We start from the raw sequence: 18,599 nt of genomic DNA, 5'->3' as shown, positions 1-18,599 counted from the left end.
TTACAGTTTATGCATCTGTCTGTTATCCATCATTCTTGTGTACATGCACTGTATGGGGTCCTGGGGACTTTATATCTTTATTACAGTGACACCTCAACTGTATGTTTACTGCACTACTCCAATTCACATATTTATGGTCTGTGGCAGGTTATAGCACATTACACTGTACATAGATTTAGTTTACATATTTGATTTGATTTCCCTGTTGTGAGGATTAGTTTGCTGATACCTCCTTTATATGTATTGCTATCATGGTGTAGTGGTTTACTACTATGACTGTGATGTACAGAGTCCAGAGTTCTAGCCTTGCAGAGGCTGGTTATTTTGTTGCTGGCCAGAACATGAGCTGTTGAGTACAGAGTGATTAAGGCACTTTAAAGCAGTTGTGAGCGGGTGTGCATGGCTTTGCGTGGAGCTAAGCAATGCTAACCTCCGGATACACTTTCTTACACTCAGCCTCTACATTGATTCACCAGTGTGATACTCGCATACCGGCACCCAAACAGGCTTACACCTGCTTGCTCCTGAACTTGAAAATGCACTGCATTTGGTGTTTGCATCTGACAATCACACCCCTGGGTGGGGGTGAGGACTACGATAATACCTTCTGATGCCTATTACATCAGCTTACATGCCTACAGTGGGGTGTTGTGGCCATGTGATCGTAGGTGTTGTGTAGTGGGTTATGCAATGGCACATATGGTCATACCATACTTAGCCATTTAAACTGGACTGTGCTGCGGTGGGACCCATATTGGGAATGGCTGCCCATTAGGTGTAAGCATGTCTGTCGACTGTACGGAATCCACGGCCTGGCCAGAGTTTGCTTCATACTATTGGTGTGTTCCTCTTACAATCTGCACCTGTCTGGCAAATACCTGGGAACTGACACCATTAAATACAGACAAGTAATTGGGTTTAGGACCCCACATCCGTCATCCGAGTCATGCTAATGCATACCTATTATTCTATCAGCTTTCTAAGGTTGTAAGTGGAATATGTGCTTTCCGTCCCTATCAGACCTCTCAGACAAGTGGGGACAAATTTCAACTGAATCAGGGACAAGTCAAGAAACACTCAGGGCCAGTCAGGGACACTTTTAAAATAATAGTGCTATTAACTTGAAACATTGACAGAATCAGAGCATGTGAATTAATACACATTTTCTGATGTAAAAGGAGTTTATAACACTTAATTATTGTCATTATTCATTGTGTTATTCATCAGCTTTCCTCTAAAAGTCACTAATTTTAGGAGGGATTAAGAGGGACAGAGTTAAAATTTGAGTCAAAATCACAGACGTCCCTGAAAATCACGGACAGTTCAGAGGTATGGTCCCTATTTGTTCCCCCAGCGGTTTATGTCCTGTCCAGTGGATTTGCTCTTAGGGGTTGAGAGGTATGGGCATAAGCTCTGCCCATTTCAGAATATTATTTACATCCCCGGGGTGGTCCTAATACAAGTGCACTAGCCAACACCTGGACGCCTAGGCCCATAATTGCATACCCATAGTTCCCCCACCTGCCCCACCTCTACAGCACTCATCCTTACTGTTGGTGCAGGTGGAGGCTAACCACACCACTACACACTGCCTACTCTCCGCATGTCAGGACACATGTTGTACGTTGTGTCGACCCATGGGTTATCAGGCTTGCACAACCTACTGGTCCTTGTACGTTTACAGCCTGGTTAGATGACTCATGATAGGAGCTGACTCCAATAATAAGTAATAATTTTTGGAGTATCTCACAAGGGGCATTGATGTCTGTGTTTCAAGATTAGACCTGGCAGAGCTCTCCCACTGGTAGTATCCTGCCTGTGGTTTGAGAAGCAGTGGTGTGTTTACTTTTATTATGTGTCTGTATGTTTCACCAGTCCAGCTGGGGGGGGGGGGTTGATGCTACATGTTACACGTTTGTTGATTGGACACCTCACCCCCATATGCACGGCCTGTGAACATATGTAATTCGTAACTGCTGTATCATATCCTAGCTATATACATTATATTTACACACACACACACACACACACACACATATATATATATATATATATATATATAAAAACACACACACATTACTGTATACAGATATATCTGTATATGTATGCATACATGTATATATTTATATATTGCTGTCTATAAATATATATATATATATATATATATATATATATATATATATATATATATATATATAAAACGACATATTGGTGTATGGGTGTCTGCATATGCATATATTTATATGTGGGTATGTATATGTATTCTGTCTCTGTATGTATACATTTGTACTACGGTGAGGGAGAGGAATATCTCCATGTAGCTATAGGTAGATATACACACACATACCTCTACATATATACATCTACATCTGGTTATTCCGTTCCTTGCCATGTAGATTACACTTTGCTGCAGTGGGACTCATAGTGGGTGTGGCTGCTCGTTGGGCAACGCCTCTGCCCAATGAACACTTTTGCTTACATCCTTGAGGCTGTCCATATAGACCCACATCAGCCAACACCTGCACACCTAGCCCCATAAATAGCTACCCATAGTTCCCCCACCCGTACCTCCTCTGCAGCACCCATCCTTACTCTGGGTGCTGGTCGGGTCTGAACACACAACTACACGCTGCCCACTCTCCACTTCACGGGACCCATGTCATATGTTATCTCGACCCATGGGTCATCAGGCTTTCCCACCCTTGTATTTAGGGTATGTACACACCCCGGTCAAAACGGTTGGCGTATCAACTTCTTTTGGTTATATGTCAATTTTTGGGGTGTCCTGCAAGGGACGCTCCCATCTGTGTTCCAAGATTAGATTTCACGGATGCACTGTGTACCCCCCCGGTTGTATCATGTCTGTGGTCTGGGGAGCAGTGGACTAATTACATTGTTTACGGGTTTGTGTGTATGTTTCCTTTGTCTGGCTGGAGGGGGGGGGGGGTCATGCTATGTGTTACATGTTTCTTGCTTATGCCCCTCACTTCCATTGGCATAGCCTGTGAACATATGTTATTCTTGTGTGCTGTTTCCTATCATAGCTGTATATCTGTGTATATCTATGCGCACACACACACACACACACACACACACACACATATATATATATATATATATATATATATATATATATATATATATATATACATATATATATATATATATATATACACACACACATATATATATATATATATATGTCTGTAAGGCTAGGGTTGCCACCTTTTTAGATGGCCAAAGTGGGACAATTGTGGTACAAACTTCAGATTTTGCAGGCCAAAACATACCCATGGCCAGTACAAGGGACATAACTTCACTTTTTTGCCTAAATAAAAGCTCATTCTTGTTGCATTTTAGTTGCTTATTCTGTTTCTTATAACATTTAGGTGTTTCAGATAGAGAATAACTGTTTCATGCAACTATTACATAAAATATATGGAATAATATTTCAGGACAGTTGCCATTCTTACAATATTTTTGCAGGACACAACTGCCCAAAGAGGACTGACCCTCACAAAGTGGGACAGGTGGTAACCCTATGTAAGACAATGCATACCCCCCGTGCAGACACACTTAAACACGTTTACTGGTGCTTAAATTTATGCTTAAACCTGCTTACTAGTGCCTTATTCATTATGTCACTGACACTTTGCTCCGGTTCACTTTTAATTGTTATTATGCAGGTTTTACAGCAGACAAATGTCGAAATATGTTCATATACAGATTACCAATGGAAAATGGTATGTGCTGCAGTGGGATTCAGAATGGGAATGTTTGTTCATTAGGTGGATGCTCTAACCACTACACTATTGCTGTCATGCTTCACTTGCATATATACCCATATACCCATGACTCCTAGTTCCCCAAACACCCACCTCAACACTACACTAACACAGCAGTCATCAATTCTCCAGTTGGATACATGGTGTATCCACACCAGTACACATTGGCCACTCCCTACTCCTGTAGACCCATCCCATGGGTTGACTCACTCTACGCATCCTCAGACATTCCAAACTTTTAGCCCACAAACATTGGTGAAATGAGTGACCAATAGGACACTATTCACAATTTTTGGGTTGTCCCACCTGGGACACACGTCTTTATTTCAAGACTAGACTCTATAGTTCATTACATCATTACTCCCATTAACATGACACTACAATAAATTAATAGGTATGACTATGTGGTAACGCACATGTTACACATGAGAGCTAATAATGTACGGGTCCGGTAAAATTATTTTACAAATAGGACCGGTTTAGTGATTGACATTGCCGTAGCAGGCAGATCACAGGAATGATTCCATGTGTGAGAAAGTCCTCACATTTGATTTTTTGAGAACAGCACTGACTTCGGGCATTGTACACACTTCTGCATTTTAGCAGTTTCGTCCCTTCCCTTCCCTTTTATGTACATACTATTATTCTATCTGTCGAGGTTTGTAGGAGCACTTTCATGTTATTTATGTCTGCGAAAGGAATGAATGTGTTACAGGGAATGTACTTCTACATATAGATGTATGCATGTGTGTATGCATATATACTTATAAAGAACTCACTGACCTCCACGAGGCGGGCCAATTAGAACCAGGCCATCCAACCCTGACATGCCTGGAGCCATAATTTCATACCCATAGTTCCTCCACCCCACCCGAGTTCGACATACACGCAAACCATCCATTTTCCAGTTGCTATAACAGCCATGACACACCTCCACACATTGCCCTCTCCCCAGCTTTATGGGCCCTACAAGTACGTTGTCCCAACCCATGTATTATCATGCTCTCCCACCATTTAGTCCCAGTCCCTCAGAGCCACACACTCCAGGGATCAAAACCTTGTCATCTCAATAAACAAAACATGCTGGAAGGATAGGTTCCTCACCCAGAGACTCCCTAGACTCTGGAATAGACTGCCCATACATGTCAAGCAGAGCATCTCTTTGGTCCTCTTCAAAAGGAACCTCGATGATTGGATGGGAGAAAAGAAATTCACCCCAGGGATCACGTCAGTTGCCCTGCTAGACAGGGGTCCAGGAACTAAATAGTGTGGGAAGAAATAGCCAGGGAATTCTTATGGCCAGGCTTGTATAGGCCCTAGGGCCGATAGCCTAGTACCAACCTATAAACCAACCTATGAACCTATGAACATGCCCCCTGCACTCACACATGTTTCCTGTGCACATCGGGGGTGCGGCAGCACACCCTCATAATTATTCATATGGTGCTGCTGCAACATCTGTAATGGTGATGCTCAGCGCAAGGCTAAAACCATCCTTGTGCCGAGCTTCATGAATCCTGGGGCTTGTCTTCCTGCTTAAAACAAACTAAAAACTGAGCAGACCATGGAATAACAATTGATTTCAGCTTGCACTTTAAAAGACATAAAAATAACTCTAGTGTATGGTAGAAGACAGCAACATAAATTCTTACTAAAACTAGGGTTGCCATCTTGTTAGGTACTAAAAGTGGGATTTCTGTTTGTGGAATCAAGTGAAAATGATTGGACTTCACTTTTTGTCAAAATAAAACCTCACTGTTGTAGAATTCATTTTGTTTCTGATGTTTCATATGCTATTAAGGTGTTTCAGAGACACAAATGATTACTTTTTTGTAAAATGCAAATGCCCAAATAAGGACTGCCCTGCAAAAAGAGGGCCGGTGGTAGTCCTAACTAAAACTGCTTATAGCATATATGTTCAACAACAAATTACCCAAGCATCAGTTTATTGAGTCATTTGCATCAAAACTTTGATTTATTGTGGTATTCATAGTTATTGAGTTTAAGTGTAATGGGAATTTGATTTGGCTGTGACTAAGAGCAGGTTTGTCATGATTCGTAGAGTGTAGCTGAGTTCAGATGAAGCTTACAAAAAAATCTTATGCAAGTGAGAAATAATGAGATGTAAGTAAAGAACTGCTACAATTTGTGACACAATCATATGTAAATATGGCACTTTCTTGCCTGTTTGGTTTTCATAGCCATGTTTGTATGTGTTTCTGTTCTGTGCATGTATGCCTTATACTTTGCTGACTACTTCGTAATCAGTGAAGATGCTTACTGTAGCTGCTAGTTTGTCTATTTTCTGTTGTGAACTACTTGTCTTGGTTATGCCAGAAACACAGGTGCCCAGTTGCACTTGCCAACCAAGAAAACACATAGACAAAGGATGAGTCATTATAACTTTGCTGACCAAGAAATTCTTGATAGATATATAATGGACAGGGATATGGTACAGGCTTTAGTGAGTTTGTATGGCTCAGAGGCAAGGACTGGGAAGATGCATGGTCTTCCTATACATGTGGACATCAGGGTATATGTAGCCTTCACTATACTTGCCTTGGGGACCTTCCAGGAATGAACTGGGGACATGTTGAGTATTTGTCAAGCTTTTGCCTTGAGGATGCTTCAGCATTTCCTTAGATCAGTATATTTTGTCAGTGTCAACTCAGAACAGAGTCGGAATCATGCATTCCTTCTACGGGATGGTACATTTTCATGAAGTGCTTGGTGTGATAGACTGCAGCCATGTTGCCATCAAGGCCCCATCTGAACCACAGGGGGGGAGTGGTACTAGAATAGGATGGGCTGCCATTCCATCAGCTGCTAGGTAGTATGTGATGCATGTTGGTACATCTCCAATGTTTCAACTCAGCATCTAGGTGGGGCCCAACGTTCTCACATCTGACACACATGCTCATTCTACCACATAGGTTCATAGTTTCATAGGTGTGTACTAGGCTAATGGCCTTGGGGCCTTTGCAAGCCTAGCCCATAGATTATCCTGGCATTGTGCCACCCGACCTTAGTTCCCAGTGCCTCTGTCGAGTAAAGTCACTGGAGTGATCCCTGGGGTGAATTTTCTATTTCCCATCCAGTCATCAAGATTTCTCTTGAAGGGACCCAATGAGGTGCTCTGCTTGACATGTATGGGAAGTCTATTCCATAGCATGGGCAGTCTCTGGGATATAAGCCTGTCCCTCCAGCATGTTCTGTTGATTGTGGTAATGAGGTTGAGGTCTCTTGGGCGTGCAGTGCAGAGGGGCTGGGATTTTTTTAGATGTAGCAATTCTAACAGAGCTGGGTCAGACATGGCTTTGTAAGTCAAGCAGAGATCGCCTCTAAGTAGGCGATATGAGATAGAGAATAGTTGGAGTTTTTTTAGTTTGTCCATACAGGACAAATGTTTAAGGGCTAGGATCCTCTTTCATACATCATCATGTATGCTGGAATACCCCATGGTCACCTTGTTGCTAGGTGAAAACTCTTTGCAGTCATAATACCAGACCTCTCAGTCTCTTAGTCTTAGAACAATAAATCTGGGCAAAGCCAAAAATAATGACAGGACAAAGGCCTATAATCAAGGACACATTCTAAATATTATTCTTATAAACTTAGAAATGTGATAGAATAACAAGTTTTACATTAACATACATTTTCTGAAGGATATGATGTCTGAAACTCCAATATTTGTCATTATTTAATGACTTCAATCATCAACGATTTATTGTAAAACCACAAATTTTATGAGGAATAGACCAAAAATATGAGGCAAAAATCTGGACATCCTGTGAAAATCTGAGCAATTGAGAGGTATGCATAATAGTGTCTATTGGTATACTTTGGAAAATAAATTGTTTAGTACTAAATCCCTTGCATTTATGTTCCTACTGTTTCCTCTTTCCTAGCTGATGCAGACTACTCAGTTGAACCCTGGCTGATGACACCAATCCGTAACCCTAGGGGAGCTGCTGAGGACAATATCAACACCACCCTATCCCAGACATGGATTGTCAGTGAAAGAGCATTTGGACTTCTGGATGTGGCCTACGTTATAACCTAGTTACTGCATGCAGGCTGTTTTACCATATGCTGCATTCTGAACAATATGTTGATACATCAGTCTGCTATGCAGCTGTCACATGGTGATAGTGCAGCTCCCGCTATTGTTCTTTCTACAAGTGATAACAGTGATGGCAGTCAGCCAACAACAGTAGCATGAAAACCCACATGGCAGGCTTGTTCATGGGACATGGCTGCACTGTCAAAGAAGCAACATCTAGTTCACAACTATGGGCCATGGCATTCAGCGGTGGTACTATTAATAAGAAATCACACAGATAATACTTGATGCATGCAGTGTTACCAGTGGGCTATGCTGTGTGGTCTACTGTTATTGCACACCAGACATTTTCTTTCATCTTTAATTTTTGTTAAAGAATTACTAGATTGCTTTCTGTGTCTTTTCAGTGGCAGCATAGCTCCAGTCAGATGCCTAACTGTCAAATGTATGCTATATGGTTAATGGTAAAGGCAGAAAGAATAATGGGGAAGATGACATAGTACGCACACGTTTAAATAAGCTGTTCATATGAACTTATTCAGAAGTAATTTTCAGATGTAGCAGGGGTGGAGCAGGACTGTTGATTATTTGCAAGTTGTTCAGACAGAATTGCAAGTGGTAACTCAAGTGAAGGTCTATTGCTGCATGTTGTACGTTAGCCTTCTTGTGTGTTTTGTTGTCTGTTTACTGTTTTTCAGATAGAACAATGAAGAAATTAGTTAATTCATTTATCTGAAAACTGACTATTGGGTGAGGTATCATAGGTTACCTTAATGAGCATTACACCGAACCTCGGTTATAGCATGTCTTGCATGTGTACTGTTGTCTATGTTGTGTGGTGCATGGTCACATGAGACTGCACATCAGATTAATTACTTAATTCCTTGACACAAAACCTTGTGTCATCATAAGCCATAAGTCATAATAGTCATTATGTGTGCAGTGGTGAGGGTCACGTAACAGCAGTGCTAATTTTACTGAAAGGATTAACCAAGATTGTAATAACATATGTACAGGGTTACTCCAACAACCCCCCTTATTTAGCACAGAATAACATTTTAAGTAGCAGTTTGCACAACCATATAAACCTGTCCACATTTTTTTACTTAGTTTGGTATAGCAGTTTCTCTTCATTCTAAGTGTTGTAAATAGTTATGTACTGATATCCATTGCTAAAAAATTTAAAGGCTTTGTGAATTCTGACTTATTCATTGTGGTCTCTGTAATGTCAGTTATAGAACTATGATGTCATACACAATGTCTACTAAGAATGGTGTGGATGGTGGTCCCAGTGATCATGAGCACCTGCTGACATGTGTGCTTGATGCTGAGTTGCTGTTATGGCATGATCTACTGGATACAGTGGAACATCTAGACACTGACCTTGGCTGTTCTGCTGAACCAAGACCTCAACTGAGAGGTTCTGCCACGTATTGTGGAAGGCTGATCACACCTGTCTGCCCTATTTTGGGTTATATCACCCATATTCCTTGTAGCGTTTTCCTGAGAATCACCTGGGTTGTGACCTACTTGCCCTCCATGTATAAGGACAGTCACTCATCCATGTCCAGTTGTGCTCCCACTGTGAGTTTGGTAAGTCTTTTCTAGTATGCAGATGGATGTAGAAATGGATGCTGTGTGCCGTCATTCCATGCATGAGGATCATCATGATGTCACTTGCCTCCACCATTCTCATGTACTAATGAAATTCCCCATGTATATCCTGCAATACTGTAACCCTCTCAACATTATTCTCTGTGGCAGTGGCCTGTGCCTGAACTACATCACAGTACATCGGTTGCTGGGCAGACCATGTCTTACATATCAAAGGAGCTAATTGTGAAATATGCCTTCTAGTGACATTTATGAAAGCAATAAGTTTCTAAAAAAATATAATTTAAATAAAGAAGAACATGAATCATTTTGGAAATTACAAAATAATCCCAATATTGTTATCAAACAAGATGATAAAGGTGGAGCTATTGTAATTTTAGATGACTGCATATCTATCTTGCATGAAAGATTTTTTAAGTGATAAGGATACATTTAGAAAATAAGCTTAAGTGATTTGTATGGTATCATTTACAAGGTTATCAGTTATATTTATGAGTTACAACTTATAAATGATATTACTGTAGATATACATGTAGATGATTTTAACTTTCTGTCCTTTCAGCATCCTAAAACACCATGGCTGTATGGTCTACCAAAGATACACACGGATCTACAAAACTCACCAGTGAGACCAATTGTCTCTGGTAATGGTTGGGTCACTGAATCAATTTCCTTATACCTTGAAAATTTATTGAATACTTGTTTGAGTAAAGTAGCTACATTAAGAATACAGGTGTCTTCTTCAATAAATTAAACACATTAAAAGGTCCAACAACATCCTTAACATATTCAAAGGTCCAAAAAAAAAACCTGAAACAACTGCCTGTATACAAGAACACAGAGAACAGAACCCTATACAAACCAGTAAAAGCCACTGCAAATTCTACTTTTATTAACAGAGTGTGAGCAGTTCCCTTAAACAAATTCAAAGGTCAAACAAAAAAAAAAACCTGAAGCAACTGCCTGCATACAAGAACTTGAAGAGCAGAACCCTGTACAAACCAGTAAAAGTCACTGCAAGTTCTACTTTTAGCAACAGACTGTGAGCAGTTCTCTTAAACACATTCAAAGGTCCAAAAAAAAAAACCTAAAGCAGCTGCCTGTACTCGCTTATACCATATTCCATTCTTTTTTAATTAGTACTCTATTGAGTCATAATTTACTGCATCTCCCTTTCTAAAACCCCTGGCATAACTACATTATTTCCTACTTCTCAGTGAACTACAGCTCCCTATTGGTGCATAAATAATAAAAACAAACAAAAAGGTAACATTCAAACCAAAATGATAGGCTGCTCTATTTCTGTAGTTGCTAACCTTCTCACTGATTGTTTTCTGCTTGGCAACTGCTGCTCCTTCTGGAAGGTGTAACCTGCTCCGTTTGCCCTTTGGTCTCACTTCGCTCCCCTACCATGCCCCCAAATTCCACCTGCCCCCACTACTTTCACTTTTATACATCCCCTTACTCCTCCCCATGCAACACCTCTCCAATCACTATATACCTAAGCCAAACCCCACCCACGTGTAGATCTACATCACCCGAAATATCCACCCCTCCTACAATGCCCTACATATCATCTCTTCTTATAACCCCATTTGCCCTACTAATCTCCTCTCTCTTCTCTTACTTATCTCACACTTTTTCCCAACCCTTGTCATAACTCTCACACACACTCCACTACATCTTACCATCAACCTCACTTCCCATCCTACTCATCCATCTCACATGAACTCTTTACCTCTAACTCAATCTATTTTTCAAACAAAAACTGCCCCCAACCCACCCACCCCATACCTCCCTCTTAAATGTGGAACCAGAAAATCACTACTATAACACAACCCACACTACCCTTGCCCAACACACTGCCTCACTCTTCTACTCCACCACATCTCTCTCTCACTAGCCAGTGAAATCCACCACTACCCCGGACCCATCCCTAACATCAATCTCACCAAACCCTCCACTCAACCCACAAATTCAAAGTCCATTCACCTTACAACACTTAATGCACAAAGCCTAAAAACAAAATCCCTAAACTCCTTCCATGGCTCTCCCATAACCACCCCGACATTACTGCCATTTCTGAAACCTGGCTGAAAGCCTATATAAAAGATAGCGAAATCCTACCACCATGTTTCCAAATCATTTGCAATAACAGAGCCCACAAAAAAAGGAGGTGGAGTAGCAATAATCTACCCCCACCTCCCATACCATAACTCCCTACTCCAATAAAATACCAACCTTTGCCAACATTGAAATTATAATAGGTCTACTAAAAATAAACAACAACATGTCCATATGTATCACTTCCCTCTATATTCCCCCTGATGATAATATCAAAACTTTTGAAAACATCCTGTCCTGATTCTCCTCTAATATAAAAAAATGAAACCTATAAACTCGGCGATATCGACATCAACTGGAATACTATTAACTCTGAAGCCCCGTCCCACACAATCAACCTGTACAACTTCTCCCAACTAATATAATCTCTAGCCTGACCAAATAAAGATGGTACCTCTGGTACCACCACTGACTGTATCCTAACAACTCACCCAAACCTGATCACCAAAGCCGGAACATTACCTGATCCTCTCAGCGATCACCTACCAGCCTTCGCCGACCATCTCCCATCTCCACTGCATAAACAACACCACTACATCCAAACTCACAACCTCTCCTTTTTCAACCCTCTAACTTTTTCTGAATGCTTAAAGCATACGGACTGGTCCCCTCTAAAAACCCTTCCTCTAGATTATGCCATTTTCTACTTTAACCACTCATTCCTAACCCTTCTCAATCAGCAAGCCCCCCCCCCCCCCCCCCGAGCCATACGCATCAAAACCAATCCCTACCCATGGTTATCAAAAGATATTAAACTAGCCTTGCACCAAAGGGACAAAAAATGGAAACAATATCAAAAGCATAAAAACCTTAACACCCTCCTAGAGTATAAGCAGCTATGAAACTCCGCAAAGAAACTAATAATTAAACACATCAAAGCTCACTACTCCAAACTCCAGTCCTTACACTCAACAAATCCCAAAATATTCTGGTATTCCATCTCATCTATGCTGCTTCCTGACAACAAAGAAAACCCCTGCCTGACCTCAACCTCTCCAACCTTGAAACAGTTAGCCAGTTCAGCTCATTCTTCATAGACTGCATAGCTAAACTATCAGCCTCCTTCCCACCCCCCTCCTCCACCACCACCCCCTCCTGCCCAAACCACCACCTGAATCATCAACCTTCCTCCACATCCTTCTGCCTCAAGCCCATCCCCTCAAGCACTATAAAAAGACTTCTCCTCAAACTCAAACCCTGCCGCAATGCACCCGACAACCTTCCACCCACCTTCCTCAAACAATCTGCAGACAGCATTGCCTATCCCATCTCTATTCTTATAAATAGAGCCATACAAGAATCATACATCCCTTCTATCTGGCACCATGCTTACATCATCCCGCTCCACAAAGGTGGCAAAAATACTGATACCACCAACTTAAGGCCTATTGTCACCCTTTCCTCTCTTTCTAAAATACTAGAGAAAACAATACAAGCACATCTCATGGCACACCTAAAACTAAACAATCTCCTCTCTCCTATCCAACACAGCTTCCTACCTGGCCACAGCACTATGACTGCCCTTCTTTCCTTTCTTGAAACCATCAACCTCGAACGCGACTCAGACAAGTTTGTATCCACACTATTCCTAGATCTGTCAAAGGCCTTTGACCCCATCTCACACACCCTACTTATATCCCAACTCTCCACTCTACACCTTTCTCCCACCACCATTGTCTGGTTTTCCAGCTACTTGTCCAACCATCAACAAGCTGTCCAATGGAAAACTTCAACCCCCCCTTCCTTCCCACACCACAAGTGTCCCACAAGGTTCTTTTCTTGGCCCTCTTCTCTTCAACCTATTCATTAACAACTTTCACCAATCAATCCCAGACTCATCTATCATCCAGTATGCAGATGACTCAACAATCATCTGCTCAGCCTTCTCTCCCTCTGACCTAGCAAAAAAACAACTAGCCTTCTCCAAAACTGAAACCTGGATGCAATCTAACCCTCTGGCACTAAATGCAAATAAAACCAAACTAATGTTTTTTCCCCTGCCAAAACTCCATTGACAAATCTACATTCACCATACAGAGCCAAAACAACACCCTCCTTGAAATTGTTCCCAACACCAAGCTTCTTGTCATCATTATTGAAGAAGAACTAAAATTTGACACCCACATCTGCTCCACAGTCAAGAAAACCCACCAAACATTAGGTCTCCTCTACAGGCACAACCACCTCCTAAGCCCCTCTACCCATCAAACTCTTGCATCCACCTTCCTACTCCCTTCCCTTATGTATCGTGCCCCTCTTTTCACCAATCTTCATCTTGGCCTTTGGTCCAAACTTGAATCCTGCTACTACAAGATCTCCAAATTTGCAACCAATTCAAAAAACTCATCCCACCACTGCCACTCCCTCCTCACCCTCAACTGGCTTGAACTACCCAACTACCTCAGTTACCTACAAATCACCATTGCCCACAAGCTCATCTCTAAACCTGCCAACTGCCCAGCTCTTGCCACTTCCTTAAAACCTTGCATTCCCAACCGCTCACTCAGATCCAAAAAACATAATCTCCTTCAGGTCCACAAACCTGCATGACCTCCTGGCCAACTACTGCTGTCCCACTCCTTAGCTAAACAGTGGAACTCTCTCCCCACACACCTACGCAACCTACCTAACTATACACATTTTAAATCTCAGCTACTCTCTCATCTTTCTTCCAAATGGGAATGCCCTTGCCACACTCCAACTTAACCCCCCATTCCACCTTGCTCTGACTCATCCAACTACCTCTACTATTACTTCATCACACCCAAAACAATCCCTCCCCTACCAAAAACTGATTTTCTCTCTAATATCTATTGTACTATACACTCCAGTCTCAATTATGTTATTACCCTCTCCATGCATAATATTTTCCTAACCTACTAATGGCTAGTAGCTAGATATTTTGAAATGTTAAACCTACAATTGAGTTTATAACAAAAATATTCACTTTATGTAAATGTTGAAATTTCTGTATTGAATTATGTCTTTTCATTTTTGTAACATTGTGACAGGCCAATTGCAAATATCATTGAGCTTATCTGTAAATGTTTAATTAGCTCTATGTCCTTTTATAACATGTGAAATGTAACTTGCAATTATTGTGGAGCTTTTCTCCCCGGGCCTCCACTGAAAACGGGCTCTTCTTGGCCCAGTGGATTTCCCCGGTTATCAAACTTAAATAAATAAATAAAAAATAAATAAAAATTGCATTATTGGTATGCAGATAATAGTAAATCTGAATACTATTTTGTTACACTGGACATTGTTTCATTGTTTACAGTCATACCCGATGAATATGGAATAGAAGAGTCCAGGGAATTTTTATGTGCTAATACTGAATATAATGGCAGAGAGGTGGAAACTATTTGTTCCTTGCTAGATATGGTATTAACTAGTAATGTTTTTTCATATGAACAAGAATTGTTTCACCAAATTTCTGGAGTGGCAATTCAGACTTCTATTGCAAATACCTATGTGAATTTAGCTTTGAATAAGTGGGAATCTAGGAATATTTATAATGATATGAGTCCCCATGCCCTTACTATTGCATTCTATAAATGTTTTGTTGTTGATGTTTTTTTTTATTTGGGCTGGCAATGAAGATAATTTACGAAATGTAGTTACTTATCTGGACACTACTAATAATTTTTTGGAGTTTAAATTAAATTATTCACTCAGAAAAGAAACTTCTTTGATATTAATTTAGGTAGAGAAGGCAGTGAAATAACCACCACCATTTGTAAACAAAGATGTGCACGCGAACATAATAACAGTATGTTTCCACAACATGTCTATAAGGGAATTGTAAGAAGCCAGTATTTGAGGGTAAGCAGACTGAACACCAGTGATGATACTTGTTATCAACAAATGTTAGAAATGCAGAAGGAATTTAAAGTTAGATGTTATAATGATTTCCTGTTAAATAAATCAAGGAAATATGTGAATAGTGAAAGAAATGAATCAGCAAGACCATATTTTATGAATGATGGATATCCAATATGTAAAACTAGAAAACAGCAGGCGGGGAATGAATATATTAGATATGTTACACATTGTACTGTTAAAATTGAAAGTGTATTGGATATTATTTGGAAGAAATTGGATATCTTAAGAGCCCATCCTGGACTAGATAAGTATGTTGAAGAAAACCTTTATTTTGCATTTAGAATAGGTAAAAACTTAAAGCAAAAATGATGTTATAAAGAAAATGCTGTTGCATATAAACCTGTTACAGTACTAGGAAGGGTGCTTTCCATGTTACAACAGTGTCAACTGTAAACATATAGTTAAAGACACAAGGTTTATATATCCTGTTACTGGTACAAGTTTTGATTTCACTTGTTTTGTCACTTGTGTTACTAAAAATGTTGCAATACTCTAATGTTCACAGTGCAATACTCAAATGTATCTTTCTGTGCAGGGATCAATGCAATGTCTTAACTCATGCAAGTAATTGTTCACTTTGAAAAGTGTTAAAATGTGTTTCTAATTGTGTACAATATTAGTCTGTCTACCTACATGTCCATGATGTAATAGCTAGGTGTTAATATGTGTAAATGTCTATGAAAATAGTCTATATGTTGTCTGTGCAATACATTGAGTCCAGAGACACGGAATTTCATTCAGTTTTTGCACTAGTGTGATTTCTGCATGACAAGAAAGTTTACTTTGACTTTGATGTTTTTGACTTTGACATTGCTTGTGTAGCCTGTTCAGTTTTTTATGTCGGCAAGTGTAGCATGAAGTTCAAATATAGAATTACAGAACACTTTTCTGACAGGGAAATTTCAACAAATGGTCTTGTGAAACACCTATCAGAGAGTGGTTCAGAACACAAATTTGTTTTTAGAGTGATAACCGAAACATTTTTTTAAGTAATAGAGGTGGAGATCTAAATAAAGAAATAGAGACCTCAGAATAAAACTGGATTCTAAGACTTAATGCAGATAAAGTCCCTGGCCTCAATGCTGTTTTAAGTGTTAAACTAATTTTAAAAAGTATGCAGATGAAACTGTAAATGTCTAGAGTGTATGTAGATTTCAATTATATGTATTTATATATTTATATTAAACCAGTGTATAGTATGTTTTATATATGCAGATGGTTTATATATGCAGATATTTTAATTTCTGGTTTTGAGATAAACTTTTATCTTTTTAAGACCAAATTTGTAGGAAGCTGAGTAATGCTGAGTATTTAATTGATGTTTAGATGTGATTGGTTGGCTCTGTTTTTTTTTTGTATATTAAAAGCTGTGGATTTAATTGTATTTTATCACACTGAGGAAAGCTTTATCCTGAAAGCTGTGTGGTTTGCAGATATTTGTGGATAGTAAAAAACTCTTTTTTTCTCTCTGACTTCTTTGGTCCATTTTGTTTGGTAATTTTATTATTGTATTCTTTACCGTTAACCATGTTTATATGGCCCCATGACTGTTTTGCTGCTGTACTGATATTCTGAAACCATAACATCTTTCTCAAGGTGTTCTAGTTGTTTATAAAAGACTGGTACTACACGGTGTTCCTCCTCTCCTGGTCATAACATTATGTCCTCATTCTGCTGAGTGTGTAATCCTGTGCCACTGCCTACAGAGTTGCCCTCCTGCTCTGGTGTTGGGTGTCCTGCCATTACACTTTGCAACTGTGTGACACTGTCTTCTGGTTGTGTCAGCCTGTTGGACTTGTGCAGTGGAAGTGTTAGTTTCTGATGCTAACCCTGTAAAGGAATAAGTGATGCTATGCTACTGATACCTTTGTCAAGAAAAATGATATAGCTATAAAGAGATGATGGCCAGATATACTTTGAGAACAGTAGGCACTTTTTTGTATGGATGATGTGAGTGGAGCACTTATTGATGAAAATATTATCGGTTATATGTACACTAGTGTCCTTGGAAGTATATGTCAACATGAAGTATTGCATCAGCTATGCACTTTCCTTTCCACACTACATGACTATGACTGCTTTAGTGAGATAAAAGTATTCATGTCCAAACCACCTCTAAGGACCCTTGTAGCATCATTTGCATCAAGTCATCACTCCATATGGAGAGAAGTTACTTCTTCATCAGGTGCTAATGGTTAGTGTGTGGAAGAGCCCCCAAATAGTGCTGTTAGGGACAATTGCATTCTGCCTAGCTTAAGTCCTTGCACATCCCACAAGGTCATCTGCAAGGTCATTTATTTTCGTACACTGTGACAATGAGCAGTTCCTTCCCCCTACAGCATTGATGTCAAGCACTACCTGATTTCATGCCTTTGTACCCTCTTTCTGCTTTGGCCCCCCTATCTCAAATGGATATTTCTCATATGTCCACAGAGCACCCATGAGGATGTGGTTTTCCTCCAGACTAAAGTTGTCTCTCCTGTGTCTTGATCACTGCTGCTGCAGCATGCTGAAACCTAAAAGCATCTATATCTGCCCACAGTTAAACTAATCTCCAACATGTGATACATACACTTTAGGAATACTTTACTAATACAAATTACATAAGTGTATTGGCTAAGTTATTACTTATACTATGTAAGTCATTCTAACCTGTACTTTGAAGTGTTATTTGTAAAAGTGCTTTATGTTGTGGTGTGGTTTTGGGTATATTTAGATACTCCAAAATCATTGTATGCTACTGTCTTACTTTTCTGAAACCATTAATAATATAATTTAAGGCTAGAATGCACCTGAACACATGGAGACAGCAGTAAAGATGGCACTTTGTTTGTTTGTGTCTTTCGGCTTTTCCCGGTTAGGGGTCGCCACAGCGCAACTCCGGTCTGTTAATGATTGGTAGTGGATTTTTACGTACTGGGTTACCAGCCCTGATGCACAACCTTCAACGAAGGCATGCCCCATTCACGTATGCCTCCACACAGAAGACACTCTAGCTGAGAATCGAATGGAACAATGTCTTGCTATGAGGCGACAACGCTACCACAGCACCACCACCGCAGTATTACACATTTCAAATCATATCATTCATACAGATATAAAATAGTATTATCTGTCACATCTTACTG

This window comes from Protopterus annectens, chromosome 11.part0 (genome assembly GCF_019279795.1).
Source record: "Protopterus annectens isolate FY-2018-M chromosome 11.part0, PAN1.0, whole genome shotgun sequence".
NCBI classification, from domain to species: domain Eukaryota; kingdom Metazoa; phylum Chordata; order Ceratodontiformes; family Protopteridae; genus Protopterus; species Protopterus annectens.
The sequence above is the reverse complement of the archived record's forward strand: the minus strand, read 5'-3'. Positions refer to the sequence as shown.